We start from the raw sequence: 20,075 nt of genomic DNA, 5'->3' as shown, positions 1-20,075 counted from the left end.
GAGATGCACTGAGGATAGGACACTGAATGTAAAGTACTTAGTTTCAGCTCCAAGAAATAACAGGTTACTTAGTAGTGACCCATAGGTAAGATGAAGAATATTTCTTGAGAGTATAAATGGGGACTTTGGAGAAACTTACTGTGAATAGAAAAAATAGACAGATTTTTACTATTGTCATTAAATGCTATTTCTTGCTATACATGATCAGTTGTTAGATATCATTCTTGCTCACTCTAGTGGTCCAAGTTAAATCTTGATGGTATGTGGAGAATAACAGCAGGCCAGGAAGTCAGAATGACCTAATTTTCTTAGATGATTGAGTATTACTAAGCTCTTTCCGGACATGTGAGACATGTTATGCTAAGGGAATTAAAAGCAATCCTGAATTTGCATAAGGTGTTTACCTCAAGGGGTGAAGATGGCCTAAGAATGGACTATATGACCCTTAAAAGGAAACAGAAGCTTGGAATAGCCCTACGAGAAGCCTGCGTGCCAATTCTATGGATACACAAATGAGACAATATTTGCAGAGACACCGAGGGACTATAAGACTAACATCCACATCCACATAAATTAAAGTATGATACCTTTATAGTCCAAAGCAAAAGTCTATGATATAGTATTATACAGGCTGCTGCCACCCTTGTTTCACAGACACCCAAATATTTATTACCCCAGTCATATCCTTGACATTTTAGCTGCTGTTACTCCCTCTGGATTAATCAATCACCTGAGAATGAGGTGACTTTAATCCATTCCATTTTGGAACTTGAACTTCAGCCTGAGTTTGAGACCAAGTTATCTTGATTGGTAAGTCCTCCAGCACAAACACAAAGCACCCACAGTATCTAACTTGTGGATGCCGTGCTTTATACTACATCTGATTATCTACTTTGGTTATCCCCTGGCTATTCACCCTTCCAACACATATTCCCTATTACCACCCCTGTAACTGTCCATCTTTTGCTGTCAGAACAATAACACATTGAAACTAACATTGCTTCGGGAAAGGGTATGTCTATTGACTCTTCTGTGGTCCCACCTATCCTTGTTGAGACTCCCAGAACCAAAAGATTCTTCCCAGGTTATCTCTCCCCTGATATATTCCATTTCCCCCATTTGTAATGGCAGGGACTATCTGACTTTTGCATTTGTAGCCCAATAACTTGGTGCAGCACCAACCACAGGATAAGGACTTAACAAATGCTTTTGATTCATTCAGCTTAACTTTTTCATATAGTCTTATTTCCCAGTATTCTCCAACAGAAAACCTTTTGTTTTTTACAGTCAAAATGATCTTCGCGGTATGGCACATGGGCCTGCCTATTCCTATCTCCATGACTTTGCTCAGGCTGTTTTCCTTATAAAGAATGCCCCCCCCCAATGCCCCCTCTTCATCCCAACATTTATCTGAATACTATTTGTTTGTTGAGGTCAACTCTTCAAGGACATCTCCTCCAACTAACTATTCAAATCCACAATAATCTCTCTTCAGGGGTTCAACAGTTTAGAATAGAAGGGATCTGGATGTTGTTGTCATTGTTGTTGGGTCCTTGTCAGTCACACCAACTCTATATAACCACATTAGGGTTTTCTTGGTAAAGATACTGGAGTGGATTGCCATTTCCTTCTCCAGATCTTTTTATGGATGAAGAAACTGAGGCAAACAGGGTTAAGTGACTTGCCCAGGGTCACAGAGCTAATAAGTGCCTAAGGCCAGATTTGAACTCAGGAAGATGAGTCTTCCTGATTCTCAAACCAGTTCTCTATCTACTCTCTATCCACTGTGGCCCCTAGCTGCCTAGAAGGGACATTATGGGTCATCCAATCTAGTAAAAAACTCAAGCCTGGAGAGCTTACATGACTTCCCCAAAATCACATATAGAGGAGTAAATGGCCAACTCAGAATCTGAGCCCTAATCCTCTGAGCATTTAATTATTCTCTATTTGTTTCACACGCCCCCCCACAATCTCACTCAAAAGAATGTAAATTTTACTGAGAAAGGGATCTTGCTTCTCACATATACATATATGCAAACACAGATTTGCATACATGCATATATGCAAATACATATACACATACATATACATATATGCAAATCTGTGTTTGCATATATGTATGTGTATAGGTTCATTATATATGCACAAGGTATGTGCAAGTATATTGCACATTTATATGTGCATGTTTGTATTTCACATGTGTATACACACATACATAAATATGTATATGTGTGTGTATTTATATGTGTGTATACACACACATATACATATATATGGCATTTTCCAAAGCAGCTAACACAATGATGGCCTGAGAAGATGATTTCAACAAGTATTTATCTTATAATTGACTTATTGATTGACTCATAGATCATAAGTCTTATTTCTCTGCTCTTTAAAAGCAAAAGAGGGAAATTTACTCAAATAGAAAACCATCAAAATTAGCATTGGGAATTACAAGTCCTTGTTCCTTCTCTGATACTAAACAGATATGTAGTCTAGGGATATGTTTCCTATCCTTTTTTTAAAAAAAAATTATGTAAAATCAGGGCAGTAATAATTATCCTAATCATAATAATAGCTAATATTTACATAGCACTTCAAGGTTTGCCAAATGCTTTTAATATATTATCTCATTTGATTCTTTCAACAAAAATGTGAAATAGATTCTATTATTATTCACCTTTTTATGGGGGTATCAATTCCTTATCATCACCATAATTTTATAATACAACCTTGAATATAACTACCAAAATTTACCAGCCAGGAATGTTTTTCTTTTTTTAAATCAATTTGTATTCTTTCACGTGCTAAATATTCTAGACTACATAAGCAGTCAAATTAACAAAGATGAGTATGCTTTAGTGTTCACCCATCATAAATTGCTACAAGCTTCTGGTAGGGGGAACAAATGGCTACACACAAGGCTGATTGTCCACACACAATAAATGGAACAAATAAGATGGTGCTGATTGCACACAAAATGAGCATGCAGCTCCTTCTATTTTATTTTTTAAAATACACAGCTATCATCTATCATTTCATGCTCTGAACTTCCTTAGAAAGCTGTTGGAGTTAATCTGAAAAATCAATAACAGGATACAGCACATACAATTTTATCTGTCTATCTGTGACAGCTGTCACCCTCGTTACCCAGACACCTAATGCAGCCATGGGAAGAAGATAGACACCAGCCCTTTAAGCAGGTCAGGGCCAAGGCCAGGTGTAGAGAGGAGTATCTTTGAGTCTACAAATTTAACTAGCTGAGACTTTCAGAAAATACTTTCTAAAGTATTTGTTGTTGACACCATAACTTCCCAGCCTTTCAGCCCCAAAGTACAGCATTCAACCAGAACCATTAGCTCCATATTGTTTAATGTCTCTTAAGTATGATGTTACTAACTGAAGTAGGAAAGGCAAGAATTATGAAGTCATCTTAAAAATGTGTATACACACACACACACACACACACCCCTATTAGCTGCATATGTCCTATAATGTGGGTAAGATCCAAAAGACGGGAATTTAAGGAGCTATAACTGTCAGATAAAAATTACTATAAAGAAACTAAGCTTAATTGTTGCAGAGACAAGATCAAGGGATGACAAGCCTAAAGCATTGTTTCTGACAAAATGTTCTATCCCAATAACCTTTTAATCATGTCATTTCTTTAAAATTCCCATAACACTAACATTTTTTGTGGTGTATCTTCAAACTGTAATCTGATATTTATTTTTGCTTCATCATTTTATTTCCTCATTGCTTTTATTTCTTGCTTCATGGGTCAAGTAAAATCAAATTGAGGGCTAGACCTGGCCTATAAGACAGAAGTTTCTCAGCCTAACCTTCCAGTTCAGAGATATACATATTTAGTAAATTCTTTTATTATTCAGAAATTGAGCAAATAGGTCTTTTTCCTTTCCTTTTCATTCCCTGCCTTTTAGACACTTCACCCTTTATTTCCATGATGAACTGGGAAACATAACAGACTGAATTAAACTCAAGTTAGTCAACTTTGCTATTGGTAAAACTTCTGAAGGAGATGGTTGAATCTAATGGTTGAAATTGAGTTTTCTCATGCTTCAGTTACATTAGTTATTCCATTTCCATCTCTATCCTAATACCATATAAGGTTAAAAAAATAATGGGGGGAGGCAGCTAGGTGGCGCAGTGGATAAAGCACCGGCCCTGGATTCAGGAGTACCTGAGTTCAAATGCGGCTTCAGACACTTGACACTTACTAGCTGTGTGACCCTGGGCAAGTCACTTAATCCCCATTGCCCTGCAAAAAAAAAAAAATGGGGATGTAACCTTTAAATTACATTTCCCACCTTGGAAATGAGTTAAAAATATGCTAGGCTACAATATTGCCCACCAGCTAATTTTCTACTCTTGAAGGTAGGATAACGGTGAATCTGACAGGAGTGAATCTAAGAGGATGGAAGAATAGTTACTCTTTCAGCTTCATTCTTTCACTGACTCTCAAGCCAGGCAAAGTTTCATTCATAACTTGAGTCACTGGGCTATTTTTTTGCTTACCCAATGGCTCTGGTTCTATAGCCTCCAAATACATTTACATTCATAGAGTCTCCAACAGTATTCAATAAGTTTTACTAATCAAGACAATATGTTCACAGCATAACCCACTATTAACCTCTCTTCACAGATAGAAGCAACTGTGCATGATAATTTGTGGTATCCTATCAGGTAATCTTTTTTTTAAAAAATCCACGACAAGATTACATTCCTCATTCACATTTAAGCTATTTATTTTCTCTGGTGATCTTTTCTGACAATCTTTATCAAAAGCTTTTTTTTCCTCCCTAAAATAATGAAAGTAAATAATATTCATAGGCTCACCTTTGACTACTGTTTAATTAAATAAGCCAGTAAATTAAAGAAGCTCCTCTCCTCCCTATTTCCCCCTCCCTCCTACGAGAACCTTCCCTCTGGGATTACCTTCCATTTATTTTGTCTATATATTATATAGTTATTTGAATGTCGTCTCTTCCATTAGAATATGAATTCCACGAAGGGCAGGGATTAGGTTTTATATTTCTTTGTGCCCCCACGGTTTAGTACCCTTCCTGGCACATAGTAGGTGCTTAAATGTTGAAGTTAACTGATAATAATGCAAAGCTATTGCTAAAGAGGCCTTTCCCTGAAATGGTATAGGATTGGTGGAAATATTTTATGAGGTGGGTAGATGGTGCAGTGGACAGAGAGCTGGGTCTTGAGTCCAAAAGACCTGAGTTGAAATCTTTCATTTTCTAGTTAGGGCAGTGATATCATAAAACAGGAAAGCAAATGAAGGTCTGAAATAAGACAACTACATACAGTTGGAGTAGAAAGAAATGTAAGGATGCAAGGGATATTAGAGAGGTGTAATAAAAAAACACCTGATACTTCCAAATGTCATGCCTCCTCTAGCTTCCAATGCCTTCACTGACCCACTCTCTCAACAAATATTCTTGCCTCCAACTTTATGGAGAAACACAAAGCCTTGGGTTAATCTCAAATATCCAGATCTTGCCATTGATATCTCCATATTCTCTCTTGCATTCAACCCTTTCTCTCCATTCACACAGCTGTTCCCACAGTTCAGGTCTATCTCTCACTGAGATTCCTGCAACAGCCTCATAATTGGTGCCCCTGACTCTAGTCTCTCTCCATTGCCATATATCTGACAAACTGCTGCCAAAGCCACTCTCCTCCTCAATCAACTCCAGGGGCTCCCTATGGCTTGTGGGACAAAATATAAACTGCTCTGTGCAGATTGTAAAGCCCTTCAGAACCTGACGCAAACATATATTTCTAGTCTCACAGGAAGAGAAGAGAAGGAACATTTATTAAGTACTTACTAGGTGCTAGGAACTGTGCTAAGTGTTTAACAAATGTTATCTCATTTGACCCTCACAAATAGCACATATCTTTTAGGTAGGTTGGTAGGCAGGTGAGAGGGTGGGAAGGAAGGAAGGCAGGAAGGATAGGAGGAAGGAAGGAAGGGTGGGAGGGAGGGAGAAAGACAAACATTTATTAAATGTCTACTATGTGTGAGGCACTGTGCTAAGTGCTTTACAAATATCTCATTTGACCTTCACAACAACCCTAGGAATTCGATGCCATTATTACCTTCATTTTATAGGGTAGGAAATTGAAGCAAACAGAGGTTAAACAACATACCCAGAGTCATATTAGCTATTAAGTGTTTGAGGCCATATTTGCACTCAGTCTTCATGACTATAGACCCAATGTTCTATCCATTCTGCCACCTAGCTTTCTCTCACTGGACATTAGTCTCCTTTCTTTGTTTTTTTGGGTTTTTGTGTTGTTGTTGGGTTTTTTTTTGTTTGTTTGTTTTTGTTTTTGTTTTTTGGTGAGGCAATTGGGGTTAAGAGACTTGCCCAGGGTCACACAGCTAGTAAGTGTTAAGTGTCTGAGGCTGGATTTGAACTCAGGTCCCCCTGACTCCAGGGCCGGTGCTCTATCCACTACTCCACCTAGCTGCCCCCATTAGTCTCCTTTCTGCAGTCTATTTAACTTCTCTGGCTTTTCCTCTGTTCCTCAAATATTTGATCTCTTGTCTCTATGCCTTAGCACTGCTCACTCCTGGAATGCAGACGTTTCAACCTCTACTTCACAGAATATCTATCTTTCTTCAAGATTAAGCTCAAGCACCATCTTCTGCAGCAAGACCAGCCTGATCCCAAAGGAAGCTAGTTTCTGCAGTCCACAGAAAGTTTGGCATCAGGAAAACATCAGTTTAAATCTGACCTCAGACACAAACTATCTGTGTGATCCTGAGGAAGTCTCTTAACCTGTTTCCTCATCTGCAAAATATATTTATTTTCAAGGGTCTTTATGAGAATTAAACAAGATAATACTTGTAAAGCACTCTACAAATCTCTACATGCTATACAAATGCTACCTCTCATTATTAGCTCTTTTTGTTATTATCCATCAAATTGATATTATTCTCTATCCCAAACTACCTTATGATTAAATCTTTGATCTTTATTTGCATTTATTATACTTGTGTATACATATGTGCCATTAGCATTATCCTTAAATTACCTGTCTTGGACCCTTTTCTCTAAATATCCCTTTTTACTTTAGTGATCTCACAAGCTTCTATGGGTTCAACTGTCACCTCTATGTAGATGACTCCTAAAATTATATATTTAGTTTTAATCTCTTTCCTAAATTCCAATTGTACATCATAAAATGCCTGATGGATATCTCCTTGTCTCTTTCCCAGTGGCATCTTACGTTTGTTATATCCAAAAGAGAACTGATTATCTTTCACCCAATGCCTACTTTCCTCCAAACTTCCCCATTTCTACTGAGTGTACCTCAACTCTTAGTCACAGGTTTATAACCACTGAGTTTTATCCCAGACGATGCTCTCTCCCACACCATTGCCTTTTCTATATCAAGTCAGTTGGCAAGTTTTGTCAATTTCATTTCCACAACACTGCTCACCTCTATCCCTTTCTCTCCACTAGCAGAGTTTCTGTCCTTATCAGCCTGTGTTACCTTTCACCTGGATTACAGCAATATCTTTCAAATCGCTTCCCTTATTTTCAGTCTCTCCAACATATCATCTATCTACCCATTTATCAAGATAATATTACTAAGGCACAGTTATGATCATGCTATTTTCTTGCTCTAAAATATTCAGTAGCTCACTAATATCTATAGGATAATATATAAGTCCCTGTGCCTGATTTTTAAGGTCCTTCCCACTTACCTTTCTAGCTGTATTTCATACTACCCCTCTACATTGCAGCCCAACTACTAGATATTCCTGAAACTTGACACTTCATCTCCCATCTCCATAGGTTTGGAAAAAAAACTGACCTGAATGTCTAAAATGTACTCCTTCCTCATCTCCATCTCTCAGAATCCCTAACTTTTTAAAAGTTCAACTCAGATGCTACCTTCTCTATAAAGTCATTCCCCATTTCCCCAATTTCTAGTACTCTCTCTCACCTCAATTGTCCTTGTATTATATTTATTGGGGACATTTTCTTTCACCTACCTCCACCCACAAATATCACGTGAGTTCCTTGAGGGCACAATTTCTTTCATTTTTATATTTGTTCACCCCAGGCACTATGTTTTGCACAGTGTAAGGCTTAGAAAATGTTTGTTGAGTTAAACAGTCAAAAAACTCACTATATGGGCCAAAGAAGAGGGAAGAATCAAATATGAATCCAAGGTCTGGAGATTGCATCAAGTAGGAAATAGTAATATGGTCAACAGAAATAAAGAAGTTAGGAGAGAGATAAGAGATGAAATAAGTATTTTTTTTTCCACATCAAGACTTTATTGCGGTGGGAAATGGAGCAGGCCCTCAGCTGGGCCCAACAGCCCCACCTTCATCCTGGCTTTGGGGGTAGGTTGGGGGAAGGTGCCAGTAAAGACAAATTCAAGGGCCCAAGGGACAAGCAGTGAGAGGATGGGCGCGACCCGCTAGGTGGGGGAGGGGTGGGGTGCTGGAGAATTTGATCCCAAACCTGGAGAGATCAAGCAGGCAGCGTGCCTGGCCGCAGCCTTTGATGCTCCTCCGCCCCTGGGGCTCCATCAGTCCATGATCCCCTTCAGTGCTCCTCCTCAGTCTGAGGTTTGGAAAGTGATCCTATCCCCAGGCAGCGGGGAGGCCAGGAAGGGCCGGAGCCATACAAGGGCCCAACGGGAGCCCAAGGCAGCCTCCATGTTCCGCCGGGGCCCAGGTCATAGTGGCGCTGGCCATGGGCCCACTCCCGCGTGGTCTCGCCCCACAGCAGCAGCATCCCGTGAAAGAGCAGACCCACCCCACAGAGCAAAGCGCCGGCCACACACGTGTCCGCAATGAAGGCCAGGGCGAACTGGGCCAGGGACACGCCACCTGCGAGCAGCACGAGCCGCGGCAACAACAGCAGCACCACAGCATGCAGTGGAGAGTGGGCCCTCAGCAGGACGCCCAGGCCCGGGCCCGGACCCAGCAGCGCCGTGACTTGCAGCAGGAGGCCCGCTCCATGGAGCAGCAGGCCCAGGAAGGGCCGCTAGTTGCTGTAGTCCACACAGCAGCAGACAGTGGTGGTCCTGTCACAGGACACAGACCCCGCAAGCCGGGCAGTGCCCACTTCGCAAGGGCACATGGCTCTGGCAGTGGTAGCAGTAGTCCCAGCCGCGGCCCAGCGCCCCGCCCGCCAGCAGCACGCCGCCGATGCCCGGGTCCCGGAGCAGGAAGAGAGCCGCGTTGCCCAGCATGTTGAGCAGCTGGAAGGCGGCCAGCCGCAGGTGCAGCGCCCGCGCCAGGGGCCCCGTGGTCGGCAGCCCGGCCCGCGCGCCAGCACGTAGGCCAGCTCCAGAGACACGGAGGCCGCCCACAGCACCATTAGCAGCAGCTGCAGCCACAGACCCCGCACGGAGCCCATGGCCTGATGCCCGTCGTCGCCCGAAGCGAAATAAGTATTTACTAAAGCACCTACTATATGCCAGGCACTGTGCTGAGCACCTTTTGCAAATAATTATTTTGATTCTCACAACAACCCTGGGAGTTATGTGCTATTTTTAACTCCATTTTATAGATGACAAAACTGAGACAGAGTGTTTTAAGTGACTTGCCCACGGCCACAGTCAATAAATGTCTAGGGGCATATTTGAACTCGTATCCTCCTGACTTCAGGGCTTGTGCTCTATCCACAGAGCTGCCAGTTGCTCAGTTAGGACAAAGGACAGGTTTTGGGTAGATGATGAGTTTAGTTTTAGATGTGGTGAATTTGAGTTGTAGCCAGGACATCCAGGTAATTGACTATAAAGAACTATAGATCTAGAATGAGATGTGGTTTGGAACTTAAATACAGAAGTTTGGAGCTTAAAATCTGTCAGATTCGGGGCAGCTAGGGGGCGCGGTGGATAGAGCACGGCCCTGGACTCAGGAGTACCTGAGTTCAAATCCTCCCTCAGCCACTTAACACTTACTAGCTGTGTGACCCTGGGCAAGTCACTTAACCCCAATTGCCTCACCAAAAAAACCCCAAACAAACAAAAAAAAAAACCTGACAGATTCTTTAAAATCTATCTTCAGCTAGTCATATTTTAACTGTCTTCAATTTAATTTCCCATAATTCAGTAACATATTCCTGTCCTTCCAATCAGAAAGATGAACTTACCGATTCCCCCATCACATAATGTGTTTTATCTCCCCACCACATCTTTTTCATTGTTCTCCATAATTTAGAATGAATTCTCCATTCCTCTTCATTGGCACAAACCCTACCTTCTTCAAAGGGCCATCTCAAATTTCATGTCCTCAGTGAAGCCTCCCCCAGTTTCCACCATTATTGATTATCTGTTTCCTTTTTAAACCAAAGGTAGAATAGGATGACCTGGAAGATCATGAACTGGACGTTATCAAGTGAAGGCTAGATGCCTCCCTTTCACAGTTTTTGTATCAGAGGACCTGGGATGAAATCCTGGTTCTGCCAGTTACTACTTGGGTGACCACAGGAAATACACTTTACTTCTCTGGGCCTCAGTTTCCTCATAGTTCAATGAGAGGGTTAGACTTGAGCGTCTCAAAGGTCCCTTCCAGTTCTGAGATTCTTTAAAAAATAATCTGATCCTGATAAAATATAAATTCGATGAAAATCACTTTCTTAACTCTAAGCCTTGCAATACAACATTTCAATGTTGCATTCTCCCATGCAATGTTGACGCATCTTGTTCTGAGTGGGGCAGGGCATCTTTGCAAACAAGGTGGGTTAGCTCTATTTTTCTGACTAGAAAAGAATGTAGTAATGCCCCATGACTCTAGTTGGTTTGGGCTCCATGAACTAAAGATCTCATCTAGGGAAAGAGTATCTCAGGCCACTATTCACTTTTGCTGTCTTGGGCAAATACAACTAGGACATTTTAAATCTTCAAAATATCCTCCACAGGTAGGGAAGTGCTTTCTTCTCATTTTATCAATGGAAACTTTTTACCTCTAATTTGGCATAAGTAACATACTCCATAATGCTACATATAAAATAAGACATAATGGTAAGAAACTATCAGAGAAGTCAATTTCCAAAGCCTTTTACTTCCTGATAATTTGTGATCACAGAGAGCTCCTATTATAAAGACTAGAGAGATTTGCTATTTGCGATTAGCTATTATGGATCTTGACACACTTGATAAACACTAAACAATCGCTGAAGGAATGTAATTTAAGTTTATATCACTAAGAGAGTCACTTGATTTGGATGAAATATTTTCCAGGCTTTATCTCAAATTCAGCTAAAAGAGTAATACATGGTAATCTAAGACTTGAAACCATCATTTTACAAAATGACTTGCATTTAATTAGGAGTTGTGAGCATGTACTATAACTCAGTAATACCTAGGTATTACTAGAATCTAATATTTTTAACACCTCCAAGTAAGCCAATAATAATGATTTTTAAAACTCCATAGTTGAACTACATCAGGTTACAATCCACTTAAAAAATTCTTCTCTCTGGCATTATTATCTATTCAACGTTCATACACTTAACTCCTATTTTGACAGTATAGACAATCCCTACTTTCCACATTTTTTTCTCTTCTTCCCCTCCTTTTCTCACCCCAAAGGTATGAAATTTAAACATCTGAAATTAAACAGATTTAAGTCCAGACCAATTTATAATGCAGATGACACTTTGCAAAAAAATCAATTTCAGTAGTTGGGCGATGAAGGTCATCAGAGATTACTACACCATAAAAGATAGTAATACGAAAAAGGAAGCAAATCTACTCTTTGGAGCTATTATGGAAATATCAAGCCAAACTACACTGTCTTCCAAAGACATACCATATCCCACACACACCTCTGCATGGCTAGAATAGAAAAGTCACTGTGCTGCTAAGAACTGTCCAAAAACCTGTGCTAAAAATATGGAGCTTTGCCTTTAGAAATTGAGTTGAGATATTGTCAAGAGACTTAAGGTTGGATCTAATTGTGGATTGGAGGTGATTGGAGCGTCAGCTTACTGGTGTACACTCAACTTTTGGAAATGGAGAGAACATCTCTTCACGTCATCTCTTCATGTCACTGTTTCATCATTATATCAGTCTATTACTCTGCCTACCACAAAACCCCAAGGCATTATAGAAACTTTAAAAAGACAATTAAACAAAAATGTCAGAGCCTAGACAGAAGAAAGGAGTAGGGTAGAATATGGTATACATGAGATAGTGTTATAGAAACCGTATTGGATATAAAGGCAGAGGCATTTAGTATGTATCCCTTCTCTTAAGACTTACCTTCTTCCTGACCTTTAATCAAGGTTCTTTAGCTCTCTGGGCCTCATCTTGCCTCATCACTTAAATGAAGGCATAGGGGATTGAGGGGAGGTTCAGACATTCCAACTTTCTCCCTTTAGATATCCTGAGAACAATATTGAAGGTAGGATCCTGTACTGTTTACATTATATGAAATGTAAATTACAATGAGAATCTTGATAAAATCTCATTTAAAATTTTGAGTATCAATTCCATATGTGTGAGGTAACTTAAATATTACTTTATAAAGTCTTTATTAGATCTCATGTCAAACTCTGAGTACTACTTCCAAAACATGGGAGGCAATTCATATGTTAGTTTATAAGGCCAGAAGAAATGGAGGAAGAAAATTTCAAGAGCAGCGTTCAGTCAACACATACCTGTCTGAAATGAGTATTTTCTATTTTGACTGCTTCAGACAGAAAGGAAAATCCAGAGAGGCAACATTTAAAGAGAGGATTGGATTTCCAATCAGAATAAGTCCCTCCTTGTACTCAAATCTGACCTCCTACACTTACTGGTTACATGATCCTGGAAAGTTTCTCAACTTCAATTTAGACATTTGTAAAAACAGGGGTATTCACAATACTTACCTCACAAAGTTGTTGTGAGGATCAAGTGAGAATATATTTAAAGTGCTTTGAAAATTTTAAAGCCCTATGTAAATGGCAGCAATTACGATAATGAAATCTACTTGAGTTTTGGTGGGATAGGAGTTGGATTAGGGGAGGAAGGTAAATTATCAGTACATTGTCTAAGGTAGCGGTTCTCAAATTTTTTGTTCTTTATATTCTTTAAAATTATTGAGGATTTTGTTCTCTGTAGATTATATCTATTAATATTTGCTATATTGGAAATTAAAATTGATAAATTAAAAACATTAATTCACTTAAAATTTAAATAATCCCATTTAATGTTAGCATTATAACATATTTTATGAAAAATAATTACATTTTCAAAACAAAAAATAGTCTGAGAAAAATGGAATATCTCCTGCATAGAATCTATTACAATACATTGCTTTGGGTGAAGTAAGTGAAGAAAAAGAGCTTCATAAAGATAGGTAGTTATAAAAGGCAAACAATATCTTACTGTTATTACGAAAATATTTTTGACTTTACAAATTCCCTGAAAGGGTCTTAGGGGCCCCTAGAGGTCTGCGGACTGCTCTTTTCAAACCAGTATTCTCAGGACAAAAGATGAAGGGCACCAGATAGAATCACTGGGATTAAATATATACATCTGGGAAGACTGAGGAAAGCTTTAGTAAGTAACATTTTTGAATTCAGACTATGAACATAACTTGAACCAGCCCTCAAAATCACAGGTCCTTGGCAACCAGCAGGTAAGTATACTTTATTACTCACAATTTGTCTTAGTTTTGAACATAGATCTTTAAAGGAATGAATTGACCATTCCCTAGAGACAATAGCAGTCATGCCCTTTCCCTGCTTTGGCATAGTGGAACTCTCTACCTCATTGATAACATTGTGTCCTGACCACTTAAAGTACATTGTCTTTCTGCATATACACAAAGAGACCATTCTTCCCTTTTCCATAGCCCAAAAAGATTATACAAATCTGTAAATGCAGCTATCACCTAGGCTTCAAGGCCTAGTTCATTTTCCATTTTCTCCACAAAGCCTTTTAAAACTAATAATGATCTTTCCTCCCTTTGAACCACTAGAGAACTTAAAAGTCTATACCACATAATTTAGCACTCAATCACTTGGATTCTTTTGAATTGTTTCTACTGTTTCAACCCACTCCTTTAGATAATATAGGAAGTTGGGGCAGCGTGGAAAACTTTTTAAAAATCAACTAAACTGAAGACTTGTCTTGCCAACAAAGCTACAAGGGCCAAGTGGGGAAGGACTATGTCTTATCTTCTGTATTACGTATGGTGCTTAGTACTGGTAGGTATATAAAAAATGTTCAATACTTTTCCACTTCAATGCTTAGAGGGGAAATTAAGAGTGCTACAGAATAAAAATCAGTAAGAAGGCAGAGTTGAGCTTCCAAAATATTGGTCCCACTATCATATGGCTTTTAAGACAAGTCTAATTCTGATCAACATTTATTGCAGTGGGCTAATAGAGGGAAATATTTCTTTCCTGTTTACAGACACATTCTTATCAACTATCTTTTGATTATTACCACCACTTGAGCTTTCCAACCTCTGTAGCTTTTTTTTAATAGACTTTGCCTCTAGCTAAGAATGCCAACTCTACATTATCTGCATCTTTGGAAATTCTATCATAGCCTAAGGTATCAATGTTTTCATGAACCCTCACTAAGTAATAATCTGCCATATTCTTCCAATTTCAATGATTCTGAATTAACTGGTAGTATTGTACAAACCCCATTGTCTATCTCTCATTGTCCATTTACTGATGTAAGGTTTATTTAATTCATATTCATCACTAATCAAAATTCTGGTTATTGTTATTTAATGACCTCCAAGATACTCTCCATTCCTCATTTTTTTCAATGCTTGGCCCATAGTCTTTCTTTTCTTCCTAAATCTTGCCCTCATATTAGCATATATGAACATTCATATTTCTACTCCCTTAAATCCCGTATCTTCCCAGCTCTTTAATTTACTCATTTTCCATGATCTTTTTCTTCACTCTACTTCGTCTATACATGCAGATGTCATTTACTTGTTCTTGCCATCACCTACTTTCATTTTCACGAACCCTGAAATTCCATTATTTGGTCATAACTTTTGTCTTTCCACCTTGTCCTCTGCCCTGCAACCTCTAACCATGTTCTTTGTTCACCCCATGACCTTCAATCCCTTGTCCTTTCCCAGGCCCTAAAACCTGTACTGCCTATACCTTGCTACTTTGCCAAGAGAGAAGCTTAGTGCACTAGTTCAGCTTTACACTATCCTCTCTTGAGTCCCTTCAACCCATATCCTATTTCTGATTTGATTTCTGTTTTGACTTAAATCACTCCCTACACATGCTGCCAAAGCTCCTATTTGTATGTTGCTGAATGAAGTAGGAGAAAAATCACAAAATCATGATGACTGGGTGCACTACAAATTTATTTTATATAATCTCAACTGGGCCCTCCCTGCGGCAAGACAATCTTTTTATACCTCCCTAATTGATTCACTACTTTGGCTCTTCTAAACTTTTTTATTCTTTCTCAAATCTTCAATTTATCCCCCTCTCCTATTCTCTCAGCTGAGAGCCTTACTACATATTTCACTTAGAAAAATGATACCATTCAACTAGGAATCTCTCTTATCCACTCTTCACCTATCACCCACATTCCTTCCCCCATTATCTCTTCCTTCATCCTTGTTTCTCAAGATATAACACTTTTCTTTGCCCAGACAAACCTCTCTGCCTACACAAGTGATCATACTCCATCTCACCTTCTCCAGTATATTGAACCTTCTATCTTCCCATGATCTCACTTATCTTCAATCTCTCCCTATTAGTTGCTTCCCTAATGCCTACAAATACTCTCACACTTCTACCCTCAAAACATTCTCACTTGAGCCATCTATGTCCCATAATTATCACCCTTTATGTTCCCTCCCTTTTGTAGCTTTAAACTCTTTAAAAGGCTGTCCACAATTGTTGCTTGCAATTCCTTTCTTCTTCCTTTCCTGTTAATATTTTTCAGTTTGCCTTCCCTCCTCATCATTCAACTGAAACTGCTCTCTCCAAAATTGTTAACAATCTCCTAATTGCCAAATCTAAGAGCCTTTTCATAGTTCTTATCTTGCTTGACTTCTCTGCAGTCTCTGATACTGTTAATCACTCTCTTTAATTTGATACTCTCCTTTCTAGGTTTCCTTTAAAATGCTATCTACTAAAGGGGCAGCTAGGTGGTGCAATGGATAGCGCACTGGCCCTGGATTCAGGAGGACCTGAGTTCCAATCCAGCCTCAGACACTTGACACTTACTAGCTGTGTGACCCTGGGCAAGTCACTTAAACCTCATTGCCCCCCACACAAAAAAATCAGAAGTCAATCAAAATGCTTTCTACTGGTTTGCTTCCTACCTACCCATCTCCTTGGTTGGTTCTTCATCCAAGTTGTATCTCAGCACAGTGGGTGTCTTCCAAGGCTCTGTCCTAGGACCTTTTCTCTTATCCCTTATACTATTTACTTTGTAATCAGTTCCCAAGAATTAAATTATAATCTCTATGCAGATCTATTCATTTGCCTTAACCTAACTCTCTTGTAACATTCCAAGTGTACACTTCAAGTGACCTATTGTACATCTCATACTGGATATCCTAAGACAGGTTAAGCTCAATATGTTCAAAACTCAACTCATTATTTTTTCTTCCAAAATCTCTCCCTTTTCCTAATTTCTGTATTACTGTTCAAAACTTCACCATTCTTCTCTTCACCCAAGCTCAAAATCTACATCATTCTCTACTTTTGGCCCTCTCTCATTCCCAATATCTAATCAGTTGCCCAGTTCTGTCAAAATCCTACTTGAATAACATCTCTCTTACATGCCCCCTTCTCTCCTCTGTTACTGCATCACCCTAGCACAGCTCTGCATAACTTCCCATTTGGATTGTTGCAAAAGCCTGCTGGTTCTTAAGTCTCTCCTTAATTTATTACAACCTCCATTCAGCTATCAAAGTGACAAGTCTAAGCATGTCCCAATGATATTCAATTATCTCTAGTAGCTCCACAATCGAATAGAATGCCATCTATTTCACTTTAAAATGGTTTTATACCCTGGCCTTTTCCTACCTTTACAAGTCTTCTTACACTTAACTTGCCTTTATAATCTAATTACAACAACCTCTTGTGGATAACACACACGCTTCCAACTCTGTGGCTTTTTCACTGGTTAAATCTCATGCCTGGAATGCTCTTCATCCTCATCATCTTCTCCCGGACTCCCTGACTTCCTTTCCAGTTTCAACACAAGTCCTACTTGCTGTAAGAAGTCTTTCGGGGGGCAGCTAGGTGGCACAGTGGATAGAGCACCGGCCCTGAATTCAGGAGTACCTGAGTTCAAATCCGGCCTCAGACACTTGACACTTACTAGCTGTGTGACCCTGGGCAAGTCACTTAACCCCCATTGCCCTGCAAAACAAAAACAAAAACAAAAACAACAAAAAAAAGAAGTCTTTCAAAGTCTCACTTAAAAGTAGTGTCTTCCCATTGAGATTACTTCTGATTCATTCTGTATATATATATCCTGTTTCTACCTAGTTTTTAATGTAGTATTCCAAGTTAGACGGAGAGCTCATTAACAGGACTACTTTTGCCTTTGTATCCACAGTACTGATCAAGGTGTCTGGCACATAATAAATGCTTATTGATTTGACTAAGTTGAACTGAATCATTCTCAGATCACCACTCTAGCTTGATATAATTTCTCTCTCCTTGGAACTTGTAACTATCATATTTACTATATCTACCTCTTATGGATAAGTGAAATAAGCAAATACTAAAACTACCTAGTCATATCTCTTATATTGTTATTAAATATTTAACATGCTTCCATCTTGATTCTAAAGTCGGCAGCTTGAGGATAGGGACTATTACTTATACTTTTTTTGTTTCTCCAACACTTCTTTTTTTTTTTTTGAGGCAATTGGGGTTAAGTGACTTGCCCAGGGTCACACAGTAAGTGTCAAGGGTCTGAGGCCAGATTTGAACTCAGGTCCTCCTGAATCCAGGGCTGGTGCTCTATCCACTGTACCACCTAGCTGCCCTAACACTTCTTAACATATAATATCTAGTAGACACACAAAATAAAGTTTTGTTGTTTGATAGCATAGACATTCAGCTGGATACTGCCATTCTAAAGGACTGAAAAATAGTTACCATATTGATATTAGATTTTTACTTATCTTTAATATAATTCTCCACACAAATTTCACTGGGTAGCTTTTCTGAGTCTGGGACCAAAGGGGAATGCAAGCTACACCTGATCTCAGGATATGCCTACACACCCAAGATGGTTTTTAAAAATACTTTATTCCAGATAGTAGAGTTGAAGCAGCAATGCCGCTAAACTCTTTAATTTCCCCTCCAAAAATAGAAAATGACGTCCCACTTCAAATTTTGGAATGGCAGAACCAAAACAAAAAAAGGTTAGAGGGAGACATTTTTTCTCAGCCTAAGACAACTTTGGAGGTTTGCAAGAGAGACTTGTGACACTGATTTGGGAACTGTACAGGAGAGTACAAAGCAGCAACAACAGTGGACAGCCTTGAGTGAGGCTATAATAGCTGTGGCGGCAGCAGCTTCTGGAACTTTCAGCCCAAAGGTGGTAAGGAGGTCTGGCAACTGGTCAGAAAAAGATTGCATGGGGCCCTTTGCTGGCAATGGGTGCAGCTAGCAGTGATAGGCAAATCTTTTACCCATCCCAGCTCTCTGTTATAATTCTAGGGTGAATAGGAGTGTTTGTGGTTAGTCAAAAAGGAGCACGAGTCTTGGTCACAATTCCAAGGCAGAAAAGAGCACTAGTACTTGTGGCCTCAAGGAGAGCAGAGGACCTGGTCACAACTCTAGGGCCATGATGACTAGTAGTACTTGCAATAGCCAGAGGAACTGGAGTCCTTCCGGGGTAAAGACCAGAGTGCATACCAGGAAAGCAGTGACCACAGCTCTCCCCTGATAGAAATAGAAGGTACAAAAAGGGTGAGGATTGAGAAAGAAGAATGCACTGGGGAAAGGGGAAGGGAAAAGTAGAATGGTGAAAATAACAGAGATGTGCCTTCATAAAAGAGATGTGCAAGGACGAGTTTTCTCGGTAGAGGGGGAAATGGTGGGGGTGGGAGTGGAGTGCAGTGCTTGAATTCACTCATCAATACTGGTTCAAAGAGAGAATACACACACACACTAAGTTGAGTATAGAAATCTATCAAGAGGATAAGAGAAAGACGGAGGTAGAATGAAAAAAGGAAGAGTGAATTAAGGGAGGCAGGGGCCAGAAGCAAAACAAACATCTGAGGAGGGACAGGATAAAAAGAGAGAAAAGAATAAACTGAAGAAAATGGGATGGAGGGAAATACACAGTATACATAACTGTGAATATGAATGGGATGAGCTCACCCATAAAATGGAAGTTCACAGCAGAATGGATTAGAAACTAGAATCCAACAAAATGTTCTGTAAAAGAGGCACACTCGGGGCAGCTAGGTGGCACAGTGGATAAAGCACCAGCCCTGTTTTCAGGAGGACCTGAGTTCAAATCTGACCTCAGACACTTGACACTTGCTAGCTGTGTGACCCTGGGCAAGTCACTTAACCCTCATTGCCCTGCAAAAAAAAAGAGACACACTTGAAACAGAAAGACACACAACAGGAACACTAATAAAGTAGTCTAGGTGAGTGATGATGAGGATTTGAAACAGACTGATGGCTGCAAGAATGGAAGAAAGGGAATATATATATATATATATATATATATATATATATATATATATATATATATATATATATATATATATATATATATATATATATTTATATATATATATATATGAGAAATACTGTGTAGGTACTATTGGAAAACACAGCAATTGATAGGCTATGCAGAGTAATGAAGAAGGAACAGGTAAGGTTGACCCTGAGTTTACAAAAATGGGTGAGCAGAATAATAGTATTATCAAGCGAAAGAGGAAAATTTGGAGGTGTGATAAGTTTAGCAAGGAAGATCATGAATTGCGTTTTTTTTTATTTTGAGTTTGAAATGTTGATGGGATGTATAGGTGGGTATGTTTAGCAATGTTGGAATCAAGTTCAAGACAGAAATCATGGCTAGATATATAGATTTATGAGTATTTT

At 39.3% G+C, this 20,075-nt stretch overlaps 1 protein-coding gene and 1 pseudogene across 1 annotated transcript in view; both read right to left on the bottom strand.

The window, feature by feature from the left end:
• PTPRN2 (protein tyrosine phosphatase receptor type N2) overlaps window positions 1–20,075 on the bottom strand; it is a 1,559,908-nt gene that overhangs the window by 842,820 nt on the left and 697,013 nt on the right. The gene's annotated exons all lie outside the window — the stretch shown is intronic.
• LOC122727917 lies at window positions 8,614–9,419 on the bottom strand (annotated as a pseudogene).

This window comes from Dromiciops gliroides, chromosome 5 (genome assembly GCF_019393635.1).
Source record: "Dromiciops gliroides isolate mDroGli1 chromosome 5, mDroGli1.pri, whole genome shotgun sequence".
Classification (NCBI taxonomy): domain Eukaryota; kingdom Metazoa; phylum Chordata; class Mammalia; order Microbiotheria; family Microbiotheriidae; genus Dromiciops; species Dromiciops gliroides.
The sequence above is the reverse complement of the archived record's forward strand: the minus strand, read 5'-3'. Positions and strand labels throughout refer to the sequence as shown.